Genomic DNA, 10239 nt, shown 5'->3' on the forward strand with positions numbered 1-10239 from the left:
GTTCGATGTCAGAATGGGAAAAGCTGCCGATTTATCAGATTTTGATAAAGGACAAATTGTGATGGCACAGCATCTCGGAACTTCGATCTTGGAAACAGCACATCTTGTGGGTTGTTCACATACCGCAGTAGTGAGTATGTATCACAAGTGGTGCACGGATGGCCAAACGACGAACCGCAGCTCACTGATGATCAATGGATGATTGGAAGAAAGTGGCCTTGTCTGACGAATCAAGATTCCTGATGCATCACGTTGATGGCCGAGCACAGATATGTCAATTACCAACAAAGGCTATGGCACCTGGATGCACTGTGGGGCGGTCACAGGCTGGCAATGGCAGTGTTATCCTGTGGGTGATGTTTTAGGCCTTATTTTCCCAATAGCACAATTCCTGACAGCTGTCAGGTATCTGAACATCTTGTGCATCCTTTAATGGCAACTGTGTTCCCTGCCAGTGACGACCTCAGGATAATGTGCCATGGCACACTGGCAGAATCGTCAAGGAGTGGTTTGAGGAAGATGATGGTGAATTTCTGTTAATGCCTTAGACACCAAAATCATCAAATCAAACATCTGTGGTTTGACTTCGAAAAGCAGGTTTGCACTACATCACCACCACCCCGCAATATATGGGAACTGGAGGACCTACATGTACTGTTGACATTATGGTAATTGTAATGAAGGGGGCTAAGATGATGTCATCACTTCCCTTTTTCTGGTGTTTGGTAAAACCATGAAAACTAGTAGGGAGGGAACTTATGTTTTGGTGATATGGACATGAAGAGATGTCCTATGCTGTTGGTTCTGTTTTATTTGGAGAATTATGTTGATGTGTTTATTTATTTTTTCTTTAAATTTAAATGGTCATATGTTAAAGAATTTGAAGATGTCTTGTGTTAATGTCCCTGTAGTGTCCCGTGTTAATGGACAGGAACAATGGGGGCATACCACTGAAAGTATCTGAATATATTTTGCTGCTTGTAGTCAAGTGTTTATTTTTTTTATTTTTTTTGTAAATATTTTTTATGTATTTTTTTCTCCACTTTGCTACGAACATATACACCCCCTACATCTCCACTGGCATTTAATAAATACCCTTTTTGATGGTATCCATGAGTCCTGAGCCTATCTACCACCTCCCTTGATCTCTATGGGAGATGTTATGACAGTACCAAATACCCCAGGAGACCTATCGCCATTGGATCAATGCCTTGCCACGTGGCTGCTGTTTTGTGGCCTAAAGGAGGTCCTACAGATTATTAGATAGGTGGTCATAATGTAATGACTCATCAATGTATATGCACTGTATAAAGTAAATATGGAGGTTATTATCTTAAAAAGCTGTGTTTTTAAACACTACCTAAAATTGTATTTTGAAAAAAAAAAAAAAATAATAATAATAATAATAATTAATCAAGGATGCATTAAATTGATAAAAAGTGAGAGTAAAGATATTTGTAATGTTATTCAGGATTTCGGTTTCAAATAAAACCTTTTCTTCTATATGTATATATATATAAAACATCATGATTTTCAACAAAAAATATGAAGCAGCAATTACTGTTTTCAACATTGATAATAATAAGAAATGTTTCTTGAGCAGCATATTATGATTTCTGAAGCATTATGTAACACTGAAGATGGGGCAAAAAAAAAAAAAAATGCAAAATCTGCTTTGATCACTGGGATATATTACATTTTACAATATATTCAAAGAGAAAACAGTTAATTTAAACTGTAATAATATTTCACAATATTACTGTTATTACTGTGTTGTAAACCTTTTAACAGTAGTGTATTTAAGTTGTTTCAGTCATATTAAATCATATTACATAAAATCAATTAATAAAGTTTTTTTTTTAGATTATTTGACATAACATTTTACAGTGTAGTGTGCAAACTATGGTTGCCTTCACTCTCCAATACTTTAAAATGTTTATAGTGGTGTCCAGTGTTTTTAAATCACTTGAATTTCTGCTCTGAATGATTCTTTATCACTGGACCTCATAAAAATCTTTTCATCTGAGTCCAGCCACCCTACAAGACATCTTGCACCCTATCAGACTCACTCAGTTTATCACTCCACCGGTCACCACATCCTCTCAGCTCTGAAACTAATGAGCCGAACACTGTACTCAGTACATGGAGTTTGTCAATTGTGAGCGTAATGTACCAGCTCCTCCTGATTTAGGACCTGTTCTACCATCCCAAAGTTTTCCCTAAGCCATTATACCAGAAACTTTAAAACTGTCCTCAGATCAGAGAAAAGGGACGGTCTTCCAGCACTGGCTAATGTACCAGCATAGCAGTCGACTTCCTCACCACTGCCAGGAAAGTGGCACAGGATGCATCCTGTGACCATCATCTCTGGGACACCTGGAAAATGGGACATAGTTTCATGGTCTGGCAGTTTTTGTGTTATTTTTCCAAACAGAAAGTAATTCAAAGATTTTCCCAGCATTAGCAGCTCAGTTCCCTGTATATTTGGACTCTGTGTTAAAAGAAGCTTCTTGACCAGTCAGATCTCTTATTTGGTGTCAGTCTCTGGACGTTAAACATAGGAATAAGTCTATTCAGAGGTTAGTGAAATGCCAGTCAGTTTTCAATCTCTGGGCTCAGACTCACCGCACCCTTCAGATGTGAATCAGCGAGTCCCACATCTCTCTATGAAGCAGTGACATTGGCTGGTCAATGTTTCAGTTCTGAAGAGAATGAGAGCAAGATTGGTATCTCACCTTCAAGGACCCAAAGGAAAATTACATTTAAATTTGAGATTGGTGACCGTCTTCCCCTTTGGAGCATTGTGGAAATGAAATTAATGGCCCGTGGGTACGACTCCAGGGTCTGAGAGAGAGCGAGAGAGATGAATCAAAAAAAAAAAAATCTTACGTAAAGGAACGTATAGGTGACTTTCTTGGAATGGAGATATATGAAGGGCAAGAATGTTTAAAAACAGAAAATGGAAGTAATTGAGATGGAGGAGAAACCAGAGATAGAACGAGAAACAGAAGGAAAGGTAGGCTGTCTGGATATTTGCTCTTTTCCCCCTCTAGCTGTAATTAACACTGGCTGGCTCACTCCATAAATCAACACCTGTGCGGCTTTCACAACAGGTTCACCACAGCTTCCCTCAGGAGGGCCATCAGAATGCTCCCTCCACCTGAGTGTGAATGCACTCATGTAGAGTTTTACACTCAACCGTCTACTAGCTGGCCAGCTTTTTAAGTTTCTTTGGTGAGATAAAAATATAGCAATTATTTAAGCCAGCAATATATATATATATATATATATAGATATATATATATATATATATATATAAAATAAGAAACAACCTACCTAGTGGCATCACACACCGAAATGTGAGGGAGCCAATGTGTGTGTGTGTGTGTGTGTGAATATCTGGTGCATGAGATTGTGCCTTGTGTGCTGAGCTGTTGAGGTTAGCAGCTCTGATAAGATCACAGATGTGCAAAGCACGACTTTGTTTTGTTGTCAGACCCTCACTCAGGATTAGAAGCCCTTTGTCTCACATGTGTGAGTTGCTGATCTGTAATTGGAGTTGAGATGCGATTCATTGATTAGTGCTTTTGTGGTTTTTGAAAGCAACTGCATAGTTGGCACAGAGTAGTTTTGCTCTATCACTACAGATTTTCCAGTCGAATTACATAGGAAGAAATACCCTAGCAACACCCTAGCAACCACAAAAATAAAAAAAAATAATAACAAAATATATATATTGTTTTGGGCCAATAAATCAACTTAGCAACCACTCAAACCACCCCAGAAACACCCTAACAACTTAATAGCAACACACTAATATAAACTATTATAAAAACTTTTATACCATTGTCTGTCTGAATACTCAATTATGATTGGCTGGCAGGTATGCAACAAAACAATTAATGCACAGCTAGTTCCAAGTCAGTTTAATCACCATTCTATATTAATGCGCTGCTTTCATTGATGCACACACACACAGAGGGAAAGAGAGGATTCAGACAGGCCGTGGTTTAAAAGTTTTTATAATCACACTGATGCTCTGGACCAGAGCAATACTGCCAAACAAATTAAATTAACCCTTAAATGGTACATACCTAGTGTCTTTAGCAACCCAGGCCAGGACATCATTCTCTACCCTCTCCTTCCTTTATTTTTTAAAGTTAGATATCAACTTTCTTAGTATTCCTCAATCTATTCATTAGAAACAATGTAACAAGGAAAAAAGAAAAACGTAATAAAAGGCATAAAAGAATGCCTGTTTTCTGATACATTTTTAGTAAGAAGTGTATAGGGTTGCTACAGACCTAGTCTTGCGTAGTCAGACCTTCAGACTGATGCCACAAACTTTAAATATTTCACATACTTTCGAAAATCCAGTGTTTAGTTGATCCTGATAAGCGCTCGTTGTCACAGTTGTAAACACAATGGCTTTCTTCTTTCATGAGGGCATTTGGCGCCACGGTATCTTAGTTTCCAGGCGGAACATAAAAGAACGCAACACACACGTCTCCCGGAAATCCTGTAGAATTCAACCAATCCGATGATGACTTCGACACTTCTAAAGTGTTTCCACTTTTGTGTCCCATATGCATCAGACGTTTAGCCAATGGTCCATGAGCGTGGCGTCTGAGGCTGAGACTACTACAGACCCAAGGTGTGTAAATGTGTAAGTATTTTTTCCTGTGCGACTTTATTTACATATCTCAATTTGTGCAATGCATCTTATTCCTCAAGGTGGCACTGTTTCATACACAATGATGACGTGATGTTTTACTCATAATAACCTCAGGCATAAAACAGTCGAGTATCATTAGCAAAAATGGAACTGGTTTGAATGGCTTTACTGCAGAGCAATTACTTTACGCAATGAAATATAAATGTCACTGCCATTTGATGCTGGATGTGGTAAATAAGCTGCCAGTGATCAAAATATTGAATATGAAGTCAATGAAAACGCTAGTTTTGAGAATATGGTTGAGAAGTGCGCTCTGACCATGACAGCGATAAAATCATCTGCTCAAATTTTACTTTTAAGTTTCAAAAGGAAACAAAATATGCTTTATTTTATTCTTCTGTAATTGTTCTTAAAATATCAAGAATATTATTATTATTATATATTTTTTTTTTGTTATTGCAGCAGTTAGATGTCCATCCGTGCTGGATATATACGTCTGGATCACTAAAGACCCAAATATGTAATAATGATTGGCGAAACATTCGTGCATTAAAGGGTTTTATTCAAATTACAGAACAAATGAAACAAATACATCAATCATTAGGAAACACAAACAACAAAGTAAAATTGCACTGCTATTTGGCCCTAAAATGGCAGAATATCAGTACAAAGTGACAAATAAAAAACTGAGAGCCACCTACAGACTGAGTGGACACAAGCTCATGATAGAGACGGGCAGACACAGGAAAATTTGGCTGCCACAGGAAGAGAAGTTGCACTGTCATCAAAACAAAATTGAGACAGAGCTGCACTTTCTCACCGAATGCACAAAATACTCACAAATTCTGAAAAAGTTTTTATCATAAACATATACTGTACATCACAACTTTAAATCTCTGTCAGACTATGAGAAACTGCCCATCTTATAGGGGATGTGCAGACTGCTGCACATCTAACAGCACAGTATATGTGTTTGCCTGTCACAACATGAGGGACAGTGAGTGACCCAGCGCCAGTCTGTCTCCTGCAAAATTTGTAAATGCACTTTCATATACTGTATTATTGAAATTAATTTACTTGTGAATTTATTATATTCTTCAATGTACGGTGGCGAGAGAGCTCAACACACTGCAACTTAAGAAAACACATGCAAAAGCACCAGCAAATTAAGAAAACATCTTCATCAGTTTGACAATACGCATGCTGTAAATACTTACAATGCGACCAAATACAGAAACGCGCTGCAAATACGTACAACACAACCAAATACTGAAAAGTGTTGCATGTAGCACAGACCACAACAGAAATGTTTCAAGGGGACTCCAACAACCCTTACAAAAACTAACCATGGTTTTATTATAGTAAAAGTGTAGTAATTATGTTTTTAGTGTTTACCATTTTACCATTACCATTTCGTTTCTGTATTTAATTGTGTTGTCTTTGCAGCGCGTTTCTGTATTTGGCTGTATTTTGCGTATTTGCAGAGTGTTTCTGTATTCAAGGCATGTGCTGTCAAACTGATGAAGATGTTTTCTTAATTTGCTGGTGTTTTTTTTTCTATTTGCAGGTTTTTTTTTTCTTTTTCATTTGCAGCTCAGTTGAGCTCTCTTGGCCACCATAATAATGCCATATATTTTATTTATTTATTTTATTTAAACTTATGTATTTCTATCTATCTTTCTTTATGTTGTCTTGTTATATTATTTTGCACTCTTTTTGATTGTATGCAGCAATGCTGCAATGCTTTGGCAATGCGAATATACAAATATTTATCATGCCAATAAAGCACCTGAAAAACTGAGAGAGGGGTGTGGTCCTGAGAAATATATATAGATAGAGAGATGTGAGGTCCTGTCATGACAAAAGACCATCTAGCGGGACAGGACAACCAACGTGAGAACTACCTCCACACTTCACTATATGCACAGACACTTTTATGTCTGATTATTTTTAAGATTAAAAAAATAAAAAATAAAAAAAAAAAAAAATCTGTTGCTGAATATATTCTCAACCATATTCCATATTTAAATCTAGTATGTGTGTGTGTGTGTGTGTGTGTGTGTGTGTGTGTGTGTGTGTGTGTGTGTGCGTGCATGTGTGTTGTAAATCTGTATAGCCAATAAAGCTATTAGAATCTGAAAAATCTGAATCAGAGAGAGAGAGAGAGAGGTCGCGTTGCGCCAGTGAGCACAGAAACTTCTTGTCAATGCTGCCCCACGGCTTTTATTTTTTTTTTTGTGAACAATTGTTTTTATTAAGCAGACATTCCAGTACAATACAAAATATGAGACACCAATCTAGACTGCGGCCATACCCTCCACCCACCAACCCACCAGGCAGACCCACCCCGAGAGAAACAAGATACTGCAGTGGCGAAAAGTTCAAACTGCAATACTCAAGCACAAAAAATTAAAAAATAAATAAATAAATAGATAACCAAATAAATCAAATTATACACAAATTCAAAATAAATTATACATCAAAAAGAAGATACAAAAGATTTAACAATTTCAAAGATAACACTCCAGGCTTTCAAAGGTTTTGTCGTTGCTCCATGAATATGAGCTGTAGATAGTTCCATAGAAACAATGTCAAGCAAAGATAAGCCCCATACATGTCTGGTCATTGAATGGGGAGGAACCCAGCGACTAACTAACATTTTTTTTGCAGCAGTAAGAGCAGCTAAAAGTAAGTTTCTCTGTTGCGGAGACAGTGACAATGTTGAAAAATTATTTAAAAAGAAAAGATCTGGAGTCAAAACCAGTCCTTAGACCAGATAGTTGTTATGGATAATGGTTTATATGTTTGTTTGAGGAGAAAAGAGTAAATAACTGAAGCAGAAATAATATAATTATCAGTGGGGAGAATAACTTTTCGCAAGGGATGTACAGGCAATTGTGCATCCCAGGGAACTCCATACGCGCGAAGTGCCGACCTAATGGGAAGATACATGAAAAAGGAGGTACCTGGTAGATTAAAAAGAGTCTTAATATCTTGAAATGATTTCAGACCTTTGTCGTCAAAAATGTCACCAAAAGGAAATTACTTTACATTTAATCCATTGTGGACAGTAAAATGGGTTTTTGCCCGATAAAAAATTATTATTATGAAACAAGGGTGAGTGACGATGCCACCTCAAGTTTGGCTCTATCTTCCTGGTCACCATTCTCCAAGTAGCGATAAAATGTGTTATGATAGGGCCAAAACGAAGTTTACATTGTCTGAGTGAGACACCAGCAAAAACCAAATGTTCTATACTGTGTGGAGAAACAAAATATTCTTCAATAGCCCACCATGAGGTTGACATATTTGGTTTAAACAAGGCTGACAGTGCACGAAGAGTAAAGGAATCAGCGTATAATTTAAAATTTGGAAATGAAAACCATCTGACCTGTTACGCTGTAAAGTAGATAATTTAATTCGGGGGCGTTTACCATTCCAAATATATTGAGAGATTACTGAATCAAGTTTTTTCCAATAGCCAGCAGGCCGGGGTAGAGGAATCATAGAGGAATAGAAATTAACACGAGGAAGGATGTTCATTTTGACAACAGATATTCTTGCATGAAAAGAAGTAGGAAGATGTGTCCAATTTGCCAGATCTGAGGAAATTTTAGCCTATAAAATTTAAAAGCTAATAAAGTTTTTATTCAAATTATTTGAGACAATATCCTGCAAGGATGGATAAATATCTATACCTAGGTATGTGAAAGAATGCACCACTGGAATAAAACCCAACGGCTTTTATTAATAAAATAGTGTAATGGACTTTATTTGATTCTGTTATGTTGCACTAATTCTACTGGCACTCATTGTATGTATGTCTAATGCATTTTCCCCTCTGGGCTTGCTGTAGATAGGGAAAGGTCATGCGCACTTTAGTACTAGATTGTTGAGGGTTTTTGGGGGAGTTATAGTCTCTCTGGTGGACAGATAAAAAAGTTAAGAAAAGTTCAGTGGCTCTCGTTTATTGCCAGGATGAATTTTAGCTTTGTTGTGCATCGTTATTCGTGTAGTATTCGTGCAGTGTACAGGGGGAAATGAGAAGCGATTAACCTCTCCCGACCAGCAATCTGACAGTTGGATGAATTTCTGACGTTAGAAAATTTGGTCGCCCCGCTTGAGGATTTCATACAGTCGAAGCAGTGTTTTTTTTTCGCTCACTTCACCTGTATGTAAACAGAACTTAAACCCTTTCATCTTTAATGCAGCAAAAGAAAATGAAAAGAGGGAGATCTTTATAAGTTTTGTCACTATCAAACTAGTTGCGACTGATCAAACAGCTGCTTACCTCCAGTTTGCTTTGCAGAATGGATAAACCATATGTTCATGTCTTCCAAGCCAACTGCGCATCTATAGGTTAGACTCCTCTTTAATTAATGTATTTAATCATTACTTTATTTGTTTATTCATAAAGTTATTTCAAATGTACTCAATGTTATTATCATGGGAAATGTGAACTATATTGTATTAGTAATTAGTATTAGTAAATGCTGGTATTGAGTTACATGTCTTAATTTACTTTCTAAAAATGTATCTTCTGGCCCATATACGTAGTGTTATAAATAGAATCTGAGTATTTTGTGTTAAGCAAATTGTTTTTGGAATTTCCTTGACTGAAATAAAGCTGCTCTTATTTTCCTTGATGACTATTACAGTGTTCGGACAAAGGCCATTTTAGACAGTTTAATTATAGGTCTATTCATCTTATAATGAGGAGTAAGCTAATTTAATCTTTTATTATCCGTCAAATGCAGTGATGCACTATGAAATTGCAGTGGGAAACAAATTGTGGTAGACCTATAAATGTCCTTACCTTAACTGGAAATGTTAAATCCTAGTAATTGGTGTTTTTTTTTTTAAGATATCTCTGGCTATCTCTACATGGTGTCATTGATTCCCTTTCGAGATATCTCTCAACGTTGCGTGCAGATTGCTGACATATTGGGGAAACACCTTTCTCCTTAGAATCCTGATTCGCTTAACTCAGTTGCTCTACAATGGTCAATGGCGCCCAAGCATGCAAAAATTTGGGGTCATGGCAACCATTATAATGCAGCGCTTGGCGCCATTTTCTTCAGAATCTTTCTCCTTCACCTGAATTATTTGGAAGCCCCTCCTTCATCTTTGAGTCATCACAAAAGTGGATATGTCTCAGCTGCCCTCACTGTGACACTGTGAGTGTCAGGACTCTCCATAGGAGGATAGCCCCCGTACTCAGTGATGCATCTAGTCCCCATCCACTGTCCTTCTCTCCACAAAGAAGCAATGGCCACTGGTTGTGGAAACCAACTTTACTTACCCGCGTACCCCCTGCTCTTCATATCAACTCTTTGGCGGATTATCTGGAACCACAGTTTCATCGAGCATGGGTGACTTTGTCTCTTTCGGAGCACCCGAGAAAGACTGTGATGATGCCATGTCGACCATGCCTCAGAGTTTGAGGATTGGTCTGCCAGCCAAATGGAGGTCTCTGACTCCCATTGCAGCGAGATCTATGAACCTGGTCATGCAGATCAGGAGCTGCTGTGTATTATCTTTAAGGTGGTGGAGGACCTCAACCT

The sequence above is a fragment of the Cyprinus carpio genome, chromosome A1 (genome assembly GCF_018340385.1).
Source record: "Cyprinus carpio isolate SPL01 chromosome A1, ASM1834038v1, whole genome shotgun sequence".
Lineage (NCBI taxonomy): Eukaryota > Metazoa > Chordata > Actinopteri > Cypriniformes > Cyprinidae > Cyprinus > Cyprinus carpio.